Source organism: Salminus brasiliensis, chromosome 3 (assembly GCF_030463535.1).
Source record: "Salminus brasiliensis chromosome 3, fSalBra1.hap2, whole genome shotgun sequence".
Lineage (NCBI taxonomy): Eukaryota > Metazoa > Chordata > Actinopteri > Characiformes > Bryconidae > Salminus > Salminus brasiliensis.
In genome coordinates this window covers 34,503,628-34,523,404 of record NC_132880.1, presented here as the reverse complement: position 1 = coordinate 34,523,404, position 19,777 = coordinate 34,503,628, and the positions used below count along the sequence as shown (strand labels likewise).

The 19,777-nt window shown below is 38.3% G+C and overlaps 1 long non-coding RNA gene across 4 annotated transcripts in view; it reads right to left on the bottom strand.

Annotated features, from left to right (window-relative positions):
* The window catches only part of LOC140551375 (uncharacterized), a 66,591-nt gene that overhangs the window by 10,780 nt on the left and 36,034 nt on the right, over window positions 1-19,777 (bottom strand). Inside the window, exon 1 of one of the 4 annotated variants that reach the window (XR_011979251.1) lies at window positions 9,157-9,208. The exons of 2 other annotated variants lie outside the window; for them this stretch is intronic. This is a non-coding gene — a long non-coding RNA (uncharacterized lncRNA). Of the gene's footprint in view, window positions 1-53; window positions 83-9,156; window positions 9,209-19,777 lie in introns of those variants that run through there. One more of the 4 variants, XR_011979254.1, reaches the window with a different exon arrangement.

Sequence of the window (19,777 nt, the reverse complement as noted above, 5' to 3'; positions counted from 1 at the left end):
GCCTGTCTGATTTCATGCAAAACAAAGTTTTTACAGGATTCTTATTTACTTACATGTTGGCATTTGATTAGGTGCCTGAATAGAAGTTCTGAAAAGGAAACAAATAGGTAAAGGAGCTTCAGGGACAGATCTTTCTTTTAAAATGTAGTGAGTAAAAGTAAAAAGTGACTTCCTATGAATACTGTATTCATAATGCTGTATAGATGTATTCATAAGGCATTATAATACATTAGAATGAATTGTATGAGCTTGTATGTTTGTTGTAATGACAATATGGCAATATTGACAACCTAAATAAAGTCCAAAATGGCTCCCTACTTAACTTTTAGGGCACTATTAAGTATGCTGACCACTTTTCTCTAAATGTCTGAATAGGACTTTTAAATGTGATTTTGAGAATCTCCCACAATGCACCCATAATTTATAGTAAACATTGTAGCACATAAAAAAGCAAGATGCATTGCAAGTCTTTTGTTACTAAGCAACAGACAGCAGAATAAACTGGAGCTCATATAAGACATATCATATAAGATGATTTTCAGGAACCACTGAACTTCTTATACTTCACTTCGTCATGAATTTTGTATTTTTCCTTGTAGTTTGTTAAAGGTGGGCTGATGTTTCTAAGCAATATAACAATTAATGACATGAACTAATTCATGAACAACACAATGATTTTACTGACTCAGACTTCAGTTCACTTGTGTAGCTTTGAACATGGCCCAGCCCCTCATGTGTTTGTTTATGCGACTGGTGCTGACACATGTTGATGATCAGGAAATGTCTGAATTCACTTGTGTTTCTACCACCACTAAGTGAATTAAACAGTCCCGCCCTGTAAAATACAATACTAATAAGGAAATATGGATCATGTGACTTCACTCAGGTTCCATAATACTTTATAATATACTTTGTAAACATTTAAAACTTTGTAAACATTTAAAACTTTGTAGAGAATGGTGTCATGTCAAACAGGATTTTTGTAAACCATGTTTTAAATGTTAAGGAATTGAAATCTATTAATATAAAGAGGAGTATGTTTTTTAATGCGTTTTAAATGTGAATTTAAATTTTCACTTCACAAAAGGGCATTATAAGTGCTCCTTACAAGCTTTCAGCAAAGTGAGATAACCACATCTAACTTTGTTTTTATTCAGAAACAAAACATACATCTTAGTAATCAACAGTAGCAGCAGATTGTTAACAAAATACCTTACATCCCTTTTTCAAACAGAAAAACTTTAGGCCTGTTGTGTGCCATAATTTAAAATAAAAAGAAACAAATTGTGATGTATTTAATTTTATTTAAATCAACGCTATATACATTAACAGCTATTATCAATATGATAAATAAAATGATAAAATAAACTTTTGAACAAGTGTGTATTAATGTATATAATTCTGGAACATTTATATTGGTACCTTCATTTAATATCCATATCATGTTAAGGGAATCTGTCATTTTCAACATTTCAAACTGGCTACATGTTACTGTAGAAAAACATCAAAATGGCATCTACGTCATACTAAGGCCCAATTTGGTTTTAGACATCATCGGGCTAATGGAGAATTGTATAGTAATTACTAAGATTGTGCCACCGTATTCTTTCACTGTGCTCGCTGTGAGCAGTGCACCCAGGTGGTATATCAGTGGATGATAGGCTCCAAACTGTCTGGCCCAATTAGATCTTGAATGCTCTCTGAGTCCAGCTTGTTTATTTCTGATTTGCACCACTAGTTCTGCTTGATTGATTCCAAGGTCAGGCGCCTGCCAGGAATGCTCAAGTCCTTTCTGTAAAAGGCGTTCATTGCCAGCTTTTCATTCTCTCGCCTTCACACAGGGCCGTTAAAATGCATAGAGGCAGCCCCAGTTTAGGCAGGGAAGTAAATGTGTAAATTGTTAATCAGGCAAAGCCGGCAAAGTCACGGTGCCAGAGCAAAAAATACCTCCAATCTCATTACGGCCTAAAGCATTCCTTGAGAGAGGGACCTGTCCTGTCCATTGTTTCCGTGTTAGCAGTCAATTTCAAAGGAGATGTAATTCACTGCTATTTACCGTGCTGATTTAACCTGGGGGTTTGAACTTCTACCGTCTTTTTACCGTCTATCTTATCTCGCTAATTTGCAACACTGCTCCAACATGTGTTCTTCACTGCTGCTTTTCAGCTGGAATTGACAGTGCTCTGTCAGTCTTGTTCTTGAACAGGACCAAGATGAGTTATCTTAAGTGCTTCTGTCATAGGATAAGAAATGCGCCTTGACATGTACAGTGCCCCCAAGCACATGAATGCCAAACCAGAGAAACTTCGACATTTCATGCCAAGATCTTGTAATGTCATTGATGGAGAAATCAGCCATTTCATGTCTGATGCTTTTTTTTATCTGACAAAGCCTGTGGCTACAGACAGAAAAGTGAATGGAAATGGAGACATTGAGAGAAAGTCCAAGTACAGGAGCGTAAATAGTAAAGGATGGATGTCATGTCATGGGAGGTCTCTGTAGCTTTAGCCACAGATGGGGGGGGGGGTTAAGTATGTAGTGGACAGGTTGACATTGTAGGAGACTGAGGCATGCTATTTTGGGAGGCCCTCTAGCAGCCTTTGTGTGGCTGTTGTTCAAATAGATGTTAATTGATTCCTGCGTTTCTTCCTCAGACTAGACAGGCTTTCAGGCCGACCAGTCCCAATAGATATGGAGCATTGAGGAGCAGTCAGCCTGGAGCACAGTATTCACTCAGCAACCTGATCTGGATTCAAACATTCTAGCATAGCCAGAGCATCGCTGGCGTGCCACTGCTGCTTCTACCCATGTTACCCTTGTGTTTTTTGTTTGATTGTTTTATTTAGTTTGTCTTGTTTCTCCTGTCTTCGCTGTGCATGTTCTGCCTGCACTCTGACGGAACGTGGCTGTTTTTACCACCGCTGCTCTGTCTGCACTCCGACTGAGTGTGGTTGCTATTACTGCTGCTGTTCTCCCTGAACACCAGCTGAGTGTGACTGTTTTTACTGTTTCTGCTCTGCATGATTGCTGAGTAACTATTAATACTGGTGGATTTATCTTGTATGTAGACATTTCCACTGACAATGCAGTATTAACCCTTTTGCATGTGTTCAGTAATTGGTCTTGAAGAGCCCCGGTTTGGGCCAGGATTGCTGTCTTGTACAGCTAATAACCTGCATAAATTAGCATAGTGGTTACGTAGCAGCATAGTGGGCACATCCTCACTCTTTGTGAGCTTTCCTTCCCTACAAACCCTTTAGTACTCTCAGAGCTTCTTCAACTGGGCTACTCACTAGTCCTCAATCCAATCTTTCTGAGTTTGGTGATCAAGAGTTTTCTACATTTGATTCATGTCTAATTGGCTCCTGGTCCCCCACCCACATGTCCAACAGTCTAACTTTCTCTCTATTTAAATCTAATAGCATGTCTTTGCTCTCTCACTTATAACTGTCCTCAAACCTAAACTTCTCCTCCACTAGGTCATCCCCATACCCTCTCAAGTGCTGTCTATATATGTAAAACTGTTCTTGTTTGTTTTTAATGTTCTCTCTGCTGTTACAGTTGTAAGCATCTTTGAGTTCTTGAAAGCACTTTTTATGTATCATGTATTATGAAAGAGACAGCCAAGGCCAGTGAAGATAAGAGCAAAGAGCAAAGAACTTATATTGGTGGTGATGTTACAGAAACAGTAAGGAGAGAGGGTAAGTGAGCTTCACTTGAGATAAAGACACATGGCTCATTCTATTAGTGGAATAGACCTAATTGATGGGACCTCCCCTACTTTTCTTCTACTTTTGAAAGGCTGTGCATCAACAAATGAGCTACAGTCTAATTATACATTAGCATCCAAGGACATCTGTGAGTGTACAGTTGGCTTTTCACTCACTGAGTCCTCTGGATTGGAAGTTTATGCACAAGTTGACTTGTCTGTAGAGTTATTATGATCATAAAGTGTATGTTGTTAATTGCCTAGGGCAATTAACAACATGAATGATAAAACTTGGTTATCTTTTTTTTTTACAGAATAATAAATAAAAAAAACATCCTAACTGATGTTGAAAACCTACCGATGGCTCTGATTTTCAAAAAACTTGCAGTAGTTTCCTGAGAACTGCTACATTGCAGGAGAAACTAGATCTGAACAAACATGGTGGATGACAATGAGACCTTTGCTATGCTGGTGGTGAGTGATTTCTGCACAAAAGAGAAAGGAATGTGAATAAAGCCATGGCTGAAAAGGAGGTCAACATGGCTGCAACAAAGCTTGGGGTGAAAATATACTGTACATACATGCATTCATACATATACCGATCAGCAGTAACATTGGCACCACTGACAGGTGAAGTGAAAACCATTATCTTCATCAGCAGTGACATCTGTCAAGAAGTGGATATATTAGGCGTCAAATGAGCAGTCAATTCTTGAAGGTGATGTGTTAAAAGCCGGAAAATGGTCAGGCATAAAGATCTGAGCCATTTGGATAAGGGCAGAATTGTGTTTTTTCCCCCTGGTATGCAGTAGTCATGGGCATTTAAGGCTTATTGATGCAATCCATGGATGCCCCACTTCACAACATACAGGACTTAAGAATCTGCTACTAACATCTTGTTTTATACTACAGGATACACTCAGAGATCTTGTGTGGCTGATACATTGCATACACACGAGGTGAAAGCATGCATTCAATTTCTTAAACAAGTTTGGTTCAGCTCAACTCTCATAGATTGATCTTTTAGGCATAACATTAACATTGTGTTTTACTCCAGATGACTGGTATAAAATATTTAATATGTATGATTCACAATTGGGAGGACCTGGCTTCACTGGAGAAGATCAGAGGAGTAAAGATGGGATTATAGATGCCCCACACTACAGAATAATCTGGAAAAATTATCATTTCAGATTACACTGATATAAGGAGACCCATGTCTGTGCACAATGGCTCTTGAAGCACTTCCACACCAGCCTTCAAGTTCTTGAATTGACTTTTCCTGACAATCATCTCAAGGCTGCAGTCATACCTGTTGCTTGTACACTTTTCCCAACCATACTTTCCCTTCCAGACAACTTTCAATGACCTACTATCACTTACCTTCCTTGTGGAGGACTGAATGCAGGTGTCACGTCATAGGTCATCCCTATGAGCTAAACTAGACTTAGAGATACACAGTATTAATACTGTGTCTAAGTAGTAAAGTAGAGTAATAGTACATTTTTTATAAGATATAAGCCATACTGGTCAAAAGAAAAGCAAAAAAGGTGGGAAAAGTATAAGAAATGTAAAATAACAACCTATATTTTGAATTTTTTTTTTTTTTTATTGAATAAAAAAAAGCCTCTTTCACAATATTCCACATTTTTTAAGATTTACTGGTAAATATTTATCGACAGACAAAACCATTAACTTTTCTAATTGCAGTGAAAAAACAAAAATGTGATTGTACACTGCATTCCCCCAACAATGCTGTTTATGTAATTAGGTCTAATATTACAGCTTTAGTCACTGCTGACTCTTGCTCTGGTCTGAGTAACTGTTATTGAATTTAAGGAAGGATCTGTGTGTTTGATAACTCTTATCCCCAGCGGCACACACGGCAATCTCTGGAACATCTGGTGGGCGCTGCATGAGCAAGCTTTCCACCAGTACCCATAAACACATTTTACCACACACACAGCCATACACACAATCTTTCAAACTTGTAATGTGTATCCTGAGTTGAACCCCAACACTGCTAAACAGCGTGAGGTTTAAAGGCTCAGACGAGACATGGAAATTTTGGTGTATTGAGGGATTCCAAAATCACTGAACAAACTGAGGATCAGTGAAGATCTGATCTGAGGCGCAGTGATGCTGTGAGCCGGCTGAGTCATGGGAGCTGTATGTGACTCAGTGGTACACGCTGGCAGAGGGAGCAAACACACACAGTGGGAGCCAGTCTGGTTGCTGTGAATCGGGCTCCGTTCCCTGTGCCCACAGCGTACAGCTGCCTCCACCTCAACCACAGCCTCAGATCAGCTGAGCTGGCCACAGGTGCTGCCTGTCGCTTCATTAGCTTCCAGCTTGAGCATGCTGAAGCCCATCCATGCTTGTATGGTTTATCTCATCCACTAATCTGATCACAGAGCAGCACACACAAATTCACAAACTGAAATTATGCTTTTGATTCATATGATTTTAATGGGTCAGTTACACATGTCAATTGTGCTACTGTACATCAACACTGTACAGTATATCAAATGAGTTCAGCTGACCCATTTGAACTGTGTGGGCCAATACTGTAAATCCTCACTTTCTTAAATGCACCAGATGTACACAGCTGCTTATTCAGTGTTCCTTCACCACTTCTGATATTAATGACAATAACATGAGGACCCCATCCTCCCAAAACCCCCCTTGCTGTGGTAACAGCTTCTACTTTTCTGAGAAGGCTTTAAATTCAATGTTAAAACCGTGCAATGAGGGTCTGATTGCATTCAGTCACAAGACCATTAGTGCTGTCAGGTTCTGATGTTAGGTGATTAGTTCTGGATCCTAAATTCCACTTCTAATTATTCCAAGTGTATTAAATGGTGCTGTATTTCTCCAGAGAAGTTCTCCGCAGCCCAAAATGTTGCTTAGAAGGCTTTAGAAATATATAGAAATAGCTTATGGAAATGATAGAAGCTACAAGATTCACAATTGAAGAGCTGTGTCATCAATGCACTTTAAATTAGCTACAATTCACTAATTAGAAAAGAAATGCACATAATTTGCATATAAGCTTCAACATGATTGCTAAATATGTTATAATAATTACTGACATATGTTTTGAGGGTTATATGTGAATAATATGTTTTTAATGATAAGTAAATAAATATATGCCAAATCTATCATTCACTATCTTTTTCACCTCATTGATAATTTCATCAGCTGAACCATCACTGCTTGTTTTTAGACCATTAATCTAATTAAGACCAAAGATCAATAGGAGAACTATTTAGAACCATATAAATGTACAGTACCTAGAGATAGCATATTGGCATTGGTGGGGCTTGGGGTCAGGCTGATATCAGAAATAAAGTGTGTTATGGAGCGTCTACAACAGAGCTCAAACTGAATTTTACATTCTACTATGGTTATGTTTAGGGTTAGGACAGGTGTTTGCTTGTGTTTGGGTTATGGCTAATATTAGGGTTAGGTAGTAAAATTGTTTGCTGAAATGTTTCGTCTGCAGTCTTGCAGGTCAATGATTTGGTCAATCAAGAGCATTACAGGTTTGGGCCGTCACTCAATTCATAGTCGCTTTACCTCGTTTAAGTCATTGTGCCACTTCAAGGAGAAGATCCATATCTACTGAGACTTAAGGCATTTTGTTGAAACTGAGCAGTTCTGATGTTTTTGTTCATTTCCATTCATCCTGCTGCTGCCATCATCCATAAAGTTACATCATTAATAAAGAAGATTGACCCAGTTCCACAGGCAGCCAAGCATTACCACGCCACCATGTTTCACAGATGAGGTGTTTTCTTAGGATCATGAGCAGTTCACTCTGATAAAAGTTTAACTCTGAATCATTAATTTATTAGTCATTGTACAGGCCATAATACACTTTTTGGCAAAACAGCCTGTCTGTTGTTGAGACTTACTAGTGGTTTGAATATTGTGCCAAGCCATCTGAGAGCATGCTGCCATATTATATTATTGATACATCCCTGGATAGTAAATCAAATGTAATTGTGTAGTGATTTCTACATCTGTCACAAAGCATATTTAAAGTAATCAAGTAATGGGATAAGAGGTCAACAAGTATACATTATATATAGCTATAAAATACCCCCAGTGAGCAGGCCAAAGGCGACAGTGGCAAGGAAAAACTCAATCAGAGCTGGAAGAACCCTTGTGAGAAAAGTTCTTCTGCTTTGGTGTGCTGACAGTCATAATATAATACAATTAATATAATCATAGTAGTGATGGTAATAATGATGATGGATATTGTTCTTGTTCTTTTCAAGGGCTACACTTCATGATTCAGTTTATTATCCAATCAGCTGCTGTTGTCTTCCCTGACTCGACAGGTCATGTGCTATTGCTAAGCTCAGCAGTGCATTTTTCCTTTTTTAATGATGTTTCCAAGTTGATTTTGACACATTTAATTCTTTGCCAATGTCTCTTACACTCATACTGAGCAACATTAAAACTCATGGTCTGTGCTGTAACCTCATGGTCATTGAGTGATTTCTAAACCAGTGTACTGGAGTACAAAAAAAAGGCACAATCCAATTACTAATGGCTTTTACTGTAGCATTATAAGTGTGTGGGCGCATGTAAAATGAGCTGTTTGCGTGTTTGATGTTTTCTCTGTTGCTCTGTATGTAGAGTTGGGTCTAAGTAATTTTGCAATTTATTTGTTTATATTTCATTTTATTAACTTTATTTTTCATTTTATTATTGTCATGTCATATTAAGGACATAAATGGCATGGAATTTAGTGTTTAATTTGCATTTGGTAGCTGTTCATGGAAACTCTCAATATGCGTTTTAAGTGGTGATAATGCAAGTGAATAAGACCATCATTAGGCAAGAGCTGAAACATTAGGAGTGGCTTAATCCACAGCCTTGTGTGATTGCTCTGTTATTGGGTTCGTTACAGTAAGTGTAAATGTTGCATTTCAAACCTTGTTGTGCACCAAACAAGCAGGCCGAGATTGCCTGAAGTAGGTCGGTCTATTATCAACCCTGTCCATTCACTTCACTAATGTAATGCCATCTGTATCTGCCCGCTTCATTGCAGGTGAGTTTCTATGCACACCCTCAGATATTTCTGTGCCGTAATTTTCTTTCTGAAGAAGTTTACTTTAGCAGAGTTGTGTCCCAAACCACACCCTACCACAGTACACAGTGTTTCAAAACTAGCCGCCATTAGAATTGCATTCATTAGTGCAGTTGCCTCTGTAAAGATGTTGGGATGCAGCAACAGTAACATCAATTCATCAAACCTCTCTGTGTTTGCCTTCAGGGAGCGGAAGCACTTCCCTGACCTACAATAGAGAGAACAGTGCGTTGCTTGGATGGCTGAGGTCCTTTATGATCTTCCTGGCCTTGGTCCAGCACTGCTTGCTGTTGATGGTCTGCAGGTCACAGACCTTGGTCCGAAGGATACACACAGCTGAACTCACCACCCTCTGGAGAGCCCGTCTGTCCTGCTTGGTGCTGTTCCCAAACCAGGAACAGGTAGGTGCATCATTGTCAATTTATGACTGCAAAGAATAAAAAAAATATTGATTGTATTTATAATTCTTAGTTTGTCCAATTACTTTTAAATTTTTGAAAATGGACTTAAATACATTTCAAATGGCTGCTTTTCTTAAAACTTAAATCGTAACCATAAATCTTTTGAATTAAAGCTGACAAGCTGGTTGCTTCATTTCAAATCCAGAGGTAAATTCAGACCCAAAAAGAAGAATAATACAGTGCCACATTTCCAACACTGAGTGGGATTTCAGCTTAAACCAAAATCTAATAATGAATAAAACTGATCCTGAGGGAACAAAAACACAACAATGGGATAGATATTTTATGTATTTATTAAAATAAGATATTTGATACCTAATTCCTCTGTGTTTTTGCCCTCTTTCTTTTTAAAAGCTGGTTAACCCCCTCTTAGCATCAATAACTGCAACCAAATGCTTTCTGTGTTTGTCATTTAGTGTCCCACTCTTTTGGCTCACTCTTCCTTGCAAAACTGCCTTAGCTTAGTGACCTTTGTAGGCCTTAGAGCAAGAACTGCATGTTTTATGTCCTGCCACAACATTTTAATGGGGTTTAGGGTGAGACGTTGACTAGGCCACTCTAGAAGTTTAAACGTCTTTTTACACTATTGTCAGGTGGACTTGAGTGCTTTAGACCATTGTTTTGATGTATGACCTACCTGAGCTTCTGCACCAGCGTATTATATATATATATATATATATATAAAAACCTTGGTTTGGAATGAACTATATAAAACAATATTTTATCAGCTACATTCTTACCATATAGGAGTACTTTGTAGTTCTATGATTACAGTCTGTAGTCCATCTGTTTCTCTGCATAGATTGTTAGCCTTCTTTCACCCTGTACTTCGGGACCCCACAGGACCACCACATAACAGGTATTATTTGGGTGGTGGGTCATATGTCAGCACTGCACTGACATGATGACACGGTAACGGTGACATGGTGGTGGTGAGACTGACATGGTTGTGGGTTAGTGTGTTGTTGTGCTGGCACTAGTGGATCAGGCACATCAGTGCTGTGACCCATCACCCAAGTAACACCTGCTCTGTGGTGGTCCTGTGGGGTCCTGACCATTGAAAAACAGGACTAGGCTAACAAATTATGCAGAGAAACAGATGGTCTACAGTCTGTAATTATAGAACTACAAAGTACCCCTATATGGTCAGTGGAGATCTGCATCTGTTTAGAGCTCCAAATGTTCCTGAATTGAATAAGGTGTGGCCATGTGGTGCTGGAACATTTAAATTTAAATCAAATTTCATTCAGTAAATATGTGAATACAAACACACCTTTGACTGGTTTGCATAGACGTATGGTTCAATAAGGCAGTGTTTAGATCAGACCACTGGAGCAAACTACAGACATCCAATTGCGTCCAAAGAGTTTACTGAAACATCCTTTCCTAGATTTCACCTGATCTGGTAGCCATGTGGATCCAGTAGTTATTCAGCTCTGTCAGTATATTCATCTTATGCATATCTGTATTTGTGTCTGTTTGGAACCTGTTCTCTGAATAACATGCTATTAACATACATTACATCTCTAGTTCTTACATGTATATAATATAATACAAGTGTGCATGTGTATACGGCTTGGTGTGCATGAATTGCTGGGAAATAGTAGAGCACTTTCACCTCCCTGCATGCGACTAAAGAGCTGCAAATGAGAATCTTGATGAGATCCCTGCAGGATTGTTGTCCTCCTGTGTTTTATACCTTCATTATCACACCTTACCATCATATTTCCCTTCTAAACGCACAAACAGACTCAAACTTATATGAAACACACTTTAACCATCAATTTCTGATAGACAGACATCAGGCCCACCATTGTCGCTCTTATTAGGCTAATTAAATCCGATGATTCCCTACAGATTCTTAGGTGAGCATTTGGCATATGCATGTGTGACTGCAGGTCGCATGATGTATTAATACAGTCTCCACCATCTGTTTCTGGGGCTTCATTTAGCCTGGTCATTCTCCCAGTGGAGCCAGTCTGAATCAGTACAACTTGACTAATGTTAATGCTTACAGACATTGAATTTGTCCTGCGCTTTCTCTTCTTCTACTGTAAGTTGAGGTCATGGAGGACACAGCTATAATTGTCTGTTTTCACGTGTTTATGGTGGAATCTTCATGCAGTTTTGCTAATTGCTGTGTTTCTCTCAAGTGATTGCTGTAGCAAATGTTCTTCAACGGCTTGTTGTTTTCCAGTTTATTAGTTTTGGTGCTGCTGGGTAATTACACAGGAGAGCATTCTGAGGAAGGAGAAGAGCTACCTGCTGAGGTGAACTGTGCTCAACATGACCTGCACATTACATCTCTCTAAACTCAGTATGAGGGAGAATCTCGCCTGAAATTCATTTTGGGCCGTTAATTTAACAGCACTATTCACAGACACATCTCAGAGAAACCTGCTCAATCACACTGTGCAATATCTCAATACTGAAGCATCTAGCGTCGGTTTCTAATCCTTTACAGTAATGTTTACAGCAGAGACTGCAGAGTTACTGCAGTACAAAAACATATAGAGTATATACACAGTCATATCCGAATATTATGACATTAGCAAGATTTCATGGCATGGGCTATATCGGAAGGTGACGGAAGGTGTCCATTGTAAAGGGTTAACTAGTCCACTAGTGAAGGTGTATGAAGAATGAACAGCATCATAGAGGTGCCCAAAAGACCATTGATGCCAGAGAGGAACGATGACTCTGGCGAGTGGTACAGAGCAATCGATCCACAGTTGACCAGTTAACCTCTGTAGTGAACACTTTGTTCATATTATACAGTTCAGGGATGACTATTCTACTAGGTCTATGAGGTAGATGGTCCTAATATTTGAATATGACTGTGTATATACAGAGAACACACCTCTGCACATTCTAAAGCTTAATTACTGTTAGTAGTAGTTTAATTTAAGATGTTGCAAAAAAGCTTTAAATGCGGAGAGTGCAAGAGTAATGGCAAATACATTGTTTTGTACATTGTATTGTTTACAATATGTTAAATTCCTACAAAGAAATATAACATGCTTTAAGTGCATAAAGATTGTACACTTACATTTGTTTCCTATATATATTATGCTTGTATAATACAGTGTTGATGCCAAAATATCAAGCTTTCTGTTCCCTCTAATTCTACATTTACAAACAGATGCTTTAATGTTTTCCATTAAAAACATTTAGTTTACTGAACTTAAAATATTAAGTTCTTAGTCTAACAAAATATAGCCCACCAATTATTGAAGTAAGAGTGGTGGAGTATGATAGAACTGTGTCACTGTGTAGGGTAGGGATGCTCCAGGAACAGGGTTGGAAGCTATATTACCATTTTAACATACTGTATCTTTGGAATCTCAGTTCAAAATATTGAATACAATGATTCTAACATGTTAGTGGAACATCAGTAGAGCACTGTAAAATACATTTTAATATGTATCCAGAACAATTAAGAGCTGTAGATGAATCTAACATGACCAAGAATGTTGTATTATATAGAGCAAATCTGTAATATCAATAACATTTAGAATGGATGTTTCAATACGATAAGCTGAATGATTGACTATAACCAGATAATATCACTTTAAAGTATGATTTATCATTTAATGGATTTTTGTTGTTGCCAAAATACCTGACATTTCTAATTAAATATCAAAATCCATTTTGTATCTAGTTTACAAAAAAGTTATTATTGAGCATAAAACAAACAAACCTGTATGTTGATGTCATGGCAAAGTCTTCTGTCTCTAAAATTCCAAAATAGTGATATTACAGGAGAATCAAAAACATTATTTATTTTGATTTATGTTTTATTCCAGACATTCTTTCTGAAATGTGATTTGACATTATATAGATACAGACTTCCAAATCAACACGACTGTTTTTGGTATAGCACTTGCATATCACACCATTATTTCCCTGATCTTGTAAGGCTTAGTTTGTCAGCACAGATGTTCTCAGTTTTAGTCTTAGGGACCCCATGCTTTGCACAATTTTGAGTTTTCAGTACTCTAATACACACTCACAACCCAGCATATAGAGTTTGTAATTAATCAGTGTGTTAAGTCAACTGTACAAAAATAGGTGCATTCCAAATGCCCTTGTAGTTCCCTGTTCAGACTGTTCAGAGTTTTCAGTTCCCTTTCAGTTATAAGGGTGGTTTCAAACCATAGTTTGAAAATTTATCCATGAGTCATGTTTGACGATCAGTTATAAGAAGTATATAAATGTAGCCTACAGCTTACGTACCCTGTGAAATGCAACTAATGAACATGGTGCTGGGCCCTAGGATTGAGAACCCTTGCCATGAGGCATGAAAATATTGGCTTTAATGTAAAATTCTCCATTATGGCATATCATCATTACGCACACTGGAAATCTGAAAGACTGAGGGATAAATAGACTCCTTTAATGAAAGAGTTATTGATTTTGACTGAAGGTTTTTGATTTAGGGTGAACCATTAATTCCCTTATTCTCCTTTAGGTGTCTTTGCAGAAGCCTGCTACGGGGTGGCTATTAAATTACCTGTCTCTTGGCACTGGATAAGTGAAACGTGTAATAGAGAGATTACTTTGAGAGAGGTCAGTCATCTCACGCCTGCCTGTAATGTAATGTCTGCCTATGTTCATTAGTGTGTGGACGCCTCTGTGGCAGGGAATTAGCATTAGCTTGCTGATATCTCTATCACCCGGCTGAAAATAGTCCCACACTCTTAAACCAAGGCATGACACATACTAAGTGTTGTCATAATTTTGAGGTTATGAGGCCTTATAGATTATGGTAATTTTGTCATGTCTTCTTTCTGTCCTTGAACCATATTATTTTATCAATTATATATAAAATAATATATATATATACATTAAAATTTTATTTTTAATGGATATGAAAGAGGAAAACATTTACATAAAATGCTCCACTATGACCTTATTCTTTATCCATCTATTATCCACTTCTACCTTGTTAGGACTGTGGTGGGCTCAGAGACTACCCAGAATCATTGGATGCAAGACAGCAATACCTCCAGGCCTGTCTGTCGCCAATTCAGAATAGCCAGTTAACCTACTGTGTGTTTTTGGGGAGTAACAGGGTTTATTTTTAAACTGTGACCTATACCATGCACTGCAAACACAGAGTTTACTTAAAATCTTTATGATTTGTTTATGATGAGTAAATTACATAGGCATTGCTTATGTAATTCATAATGTGGTACATTTTTCTTACATTAAATAATAAAATAAATTAAAATTTGACCACATTGAGCCTTCAGCTACTAAGGTTCACTTGATTCAGGTAAAACAGTAAATGAGCAATGAGTGAATCCTATTATAATTAAATATTAAATACTACTGTTGAATTTGATATGTCAACACTGTGGGTCCCAGAGAAGCCAGGCAGTGGGTGAAGTCTGTTGATCTTTATATGGTAAATTCTGCAACACCATTCTGCTTGCACAAGCAAACTGACAGAAAGCACATTATGTGCATAGATCTTCATCTTACAATCTGATTTGTTTGGAAATATTTTTTATCATTATCATTTTCTTTTGCCTGCTTCTGTACTGACCCTGGCATGTGATGTATATTACTGTTGGACTGTTACTGTTTTTAATTACAATGCCATTGTCTGTTTGTACATGTACCAATATAATTGCATTACCCATTGTAAAGACACAAAAACAAAAATCGGAGCAATTGGTATAAATCACCAGTAACAAATTTCCCAAAATTTGGTCTTAACTAATCCCAAATAAGAAAAATGTCAGAATCTTTGTGAAAACTATGTGGGTTTTAAGAAGAGATTTCTTCTTAAGATTGTTGAATTACCCAATCGGTGCAGTAAATTACTCATTGACCTGGACATTGCAAAGTCTAGTCTGCAAGTCTGCAAACTTCTTGCTTACATTAGAAGACTTGTTTTATGTCTTTGGGAAATGTCCACATTATATCCTTTATGGTCTAGACAAATGGCAGGATGGACAGGTAATGTACACTATAAGTCCAAATGTGTAAAAGTCCAAAAGAGGTCCAGATATTTAGATTGAGTGACTGATTTCAAGGCTTCCCAAGGTTACATTCTGTCTGCTTCTGTGAAGCTGGTGGCATTTCAGTGGTAAAAGTGTGCATTTATGGATTTATAGTCCTTATGAACCCCCAGAGCGTCTGCACAAGGCTGCCAGGGACTGGTCCATTATTAGATTTATTCCCAGCAGACTGAGAGAGGAGATCGTAACTGCAGGGAGAGATTTCTAACAATGCCACCACAGGAGTAGATAAAAACAACTACATTCCATCAAATTTAGGCAGTCAGTGTGTGACAGGAAAAGAAGAGCTGCTAAAGACACTGAAGGTCACTCCATGACTGTCTGAGATACCCCTATTGAGCAAGAATACATACACTATATGTACAAGCATACCCAGACACTCCTTTGAGAATTCAGCTACTTTACGGTAAACCCACTACTGCACAGTTTGTTTAATCACCATAGAAAAGCATTGCCAATATAACAGGATGCTCTGGAGTAGCCATGCATTAGTCTAAAGTCACCATCCCCAGTGCCACCCGGTACATAGATGGGTGAAAAGCCCAGCAGCACTGGTCTGTGGAGCATTGGAACTGGTGCTGGAGTGCTGGAGCTCCAGCCAATGGCATAAGTTTAAGTGACATTTTTCATCTATAGCGTGTGCAGAATTATTAGGCAAGTTGTATTTGAGAGGATTCTTTTTATTATTGAACAACAACTATGTTCTCAATCAACCCAAAAGACTCATGAATATCAAAGCTTAATATTTTTGGAAGTTGGAGTGTTTTTTTTTTAGATTTGGCTATCTTAGGAGGATATCTGTTTGTGCAGGTAACTATTACTGTGCAGAATTATTAGGCAATTTAATAAAAAACAAATATATACCCATCTCACTTGTTTATTTTCACCAGGTAAACCAATATAACACAAACATTAGAAATAAACACTTCTGACATTCAAAAACAAAACCAAAAACAAATCAGTGACCAATATAGCCACCTTTCTTTACGATGACACTCAAAAGCCTTCCATCCATAGATTCTGTCAGTTGCTTGAACTGTTTATGATTAACATTGCGTGCAGCAGACACCACAGCCTCCCAGACAGAGAGGTGTACTGTTTTCCCTCCCTGTAGATCTCACATTTTATGAGGGACCACAGGTTCTCTATGGGGTTCAGATCAGGTGAACAAGGGGGCCATGTCATCATTTTTTCTTCTTTTAGACCCTTGCTGGCCAGCCACGCTGTGGAGTATTTGGATGCATGTGATGGAGCATTGTCCTGCATGAAAATCATGTTTTTCTTGAACGATGCCGACTTCTTTCTGTACCACTGCTTGAAGAAGGTGTCTTCCAGAAACTGGCAGTAGGTCTAGGAGTTGAGCTTCACTCCATCCTCAACCCGAAAAGGTCCCACAAGTTTATCTTTGATGATACCAGCCCATACCAGTACCCCACCTCCATCTTGCTGGCGTCTGAGTCAGAGTGAAGCTCTCTGCCCTTTACTGATCCAGCCTCGGGCCCATCCATCTGGCCCATCAAGAGTCACTCGCATTTCATCAGTCCATAAAACCATAAAAATCAGTCTTAAGATATTTCTTGGCCCAGTCTTGACATTTTATCTGATGTTTCTTGTTCAAAAGTGGTCATTTTTCAGCCTTCCTTACCTTGGCCATGTCCCTGAGTACCTCGTGCTTTTTGATACTCCAGTAACGTTGCAGCTCTGAAATATGGCAAAACTGGTGGCAAATGGCATTACATTTACATTTATGGCATTTAGCTGACGCTCTTATACAGAGCGACTTACAAGGTAACTTATATCACAGAGGCCAGTGTAGTGTTAGGAGTCTTGCCCAAGGACTCTTATTGGTGTAGCAAAGCATAGTCACCCAGACTGGGAATCGAACCCCAGTCTCCCACGTGGTATGGTAGTTCACTGGCAGGTAGTGGTGTTATCTGTTGCACCACACCAACCACCGTCTTGCATCTTGGCAGCTTCACACTTGATTTTCCTCAATTCATTGGCAGTTATTTTGGGCCTTTTTTTTTAAACACGTTTCTTGCGACCCTGTTGGCTATTTGCCATGAAACGCTTGATTGTTCGGTGATCACGCTTCAAACGTTTGGCAATTTCAAGACTGCTGCATCCCTCTGCAAGACATCTCACAATTTTTTGACTTTTCAGAGTCCGTCAAATCTCTCTTCTGACCCATTTTGCCAAAGGAAAGGAAGTTGCCTAATAATTAAGCACACCTTATATAGGGTGTTGATGTCATTAGACCACACCCCTTCTCATTACAGAGATGCACATCACCTGATTTACTTAATTGGTAGTTGGCTTTCAAACCTATAGAGCTTGGAGTAGGACAACATGTATAAAAAGGATGATGTGATCAAAATACTCATTTACCTAATAATTCTGCACACAGTGTATAACAATTCTGATTTCAAAAACAACTGGAGGAGCAGGTGTCTACAAACTTTTGGACATAGAGTGCATTTTGTTTCTGCATGTATTTTCTATTATTATATTTGCTTGTATATTTGCACATACAAGTATGGGTTATCTTCTATCTCAGAAAAATCTCTTGAAAAATTAATTGCGTATACTTTTGAATACATTTGTTGAGTTAATAAATACTGTGATTTAAATTTAATCTGCATAACATGATGATATAGACATGCCGTTGAGCTTTCTGTGGCTCTATAAGCTTTTTATGAAGTGTAGATGCATTAATTATAAATGTCCATTATGCCACCTAACAGGTAGCAGAGATTTTGACCACTTAATGCATAGTGCAATGCAAGTGTTTACAGCATTGACTGTATTTTCAGAGAGTTCCCACAATAACAAAATACAATTCTAACAGTTCCAATGTGGTGTGTGCAAAAATAATGGCACATTTCAAATATTTTATTTTTATTCCCAATATGTTACAATTAGCAAATACATAGGAATTGAGTCCTAAAATTACATGACAAAGCATGTTCCATTTAACCACTGCCAAAATCCAAAAAAAAATGCCTATAAAAATACCCTGGTCCCACAAGACCTGCATAAGGTAAGTTTGACTGACTTAACATCAGCCAGAGTTAGTCTACAGCCATAAGGTTGTCTAGACACAACATTTTCCCTCCAAAAGAGCCCCCCCTAGGTCTACCACTTCCCCTTTTTAAGATAAGATAAGATAAGATAATCCTTTATTAGTCCCGCAGTGGGGAAATTCTCAGTGTCACAGCAGAAAGGGATAGCAAGACACTCAGTTACAAAAATGTAGATAAATAATGTACACTATAAATAAATATGTAGCCCCACCTCTAATCAACCTGGACTCTACCATTACTACAGAGAGGGGATAACCAGAATATACAAACATATAAACACGAGATTACTGTAGACCAAATACATACATTTCTTATTGTGTATCATCACTTTACAACCTCCCACAGGTATCCAACCCCCCATTACTCCCCCCACTGGTGAGCCGAGTCAGCTACCATAAGAGAGGGACCTGGGCCACCAATGCCCTAGAAAGTCTTTGAGGATCGGGTTCAGTACAAGTACAGGTTTAGGTAAGTACAAGCGCATTCTTTCTTTAGCAATACTCAGTGTCCATTAAATGTCCCCAAGCAAGAAGGCATTCTGACTTCATCACATATGGGCTTTAATGTAATTTTTTTGATTAAGGCATATCAACACACTAGACATCTGAAAGACCACAAGATAAATCGAGCTCTCTAATAAAGGGTAATTGACTTGATCTGAAGGTTTTTCATTTAAAGGTGAGCCATTAATTCCCTCATTCTTCCTTATTCTCCTTAAAGTGTCTTTGTAAAAGCCTTATTTCAGTGGCTATTAAATGATCTGCCCTTTTTATGTTTTGTACAGCACTGCACTGCAATTACCTCAAGGCATGGTTATAATGTAAATGCCTCTATTAAGCCATGACAACATGATTATGACATTAGGCACATTTATGCTTTTGATGATGTTTCATTCAGAATCAATATACTGTTTTGTCTCAGTGTTGTCATGAACCTTTCCGCTGGACATGGAAACTGTTTAAGACAGGGAAGTCTTCATGAAAATGGGAGACTGGGAGAGAGAGCCAGACTTCTTTGTGAGGTTATTGTGATGGTGTGATTCGGTGCATGTTTTCATACTAATCAGAGGTGACCTGCAGACGCAGCTGTGGCGTACTGCTACACTGATTATGCAGGAGAATGCTTATTAGCACCACTGTTTACTCACTCAGCCTTGCCACAGTCATGAAAATTCACTCCATGCTCAATTATTATAATTTGACACCCACAATGTTACAGTTCATAAATCTGCAGAATGAATGAGAGATTAGATGGGCTGTAACCTCATTTTTCCAGTCATCTATAACGTCTGGATGGACAAAAACATTGCAGAAGAATAAACATAGGAATGTCCAAATACACACACACACACACACACATACACACACACACACACACACACACACACACATATA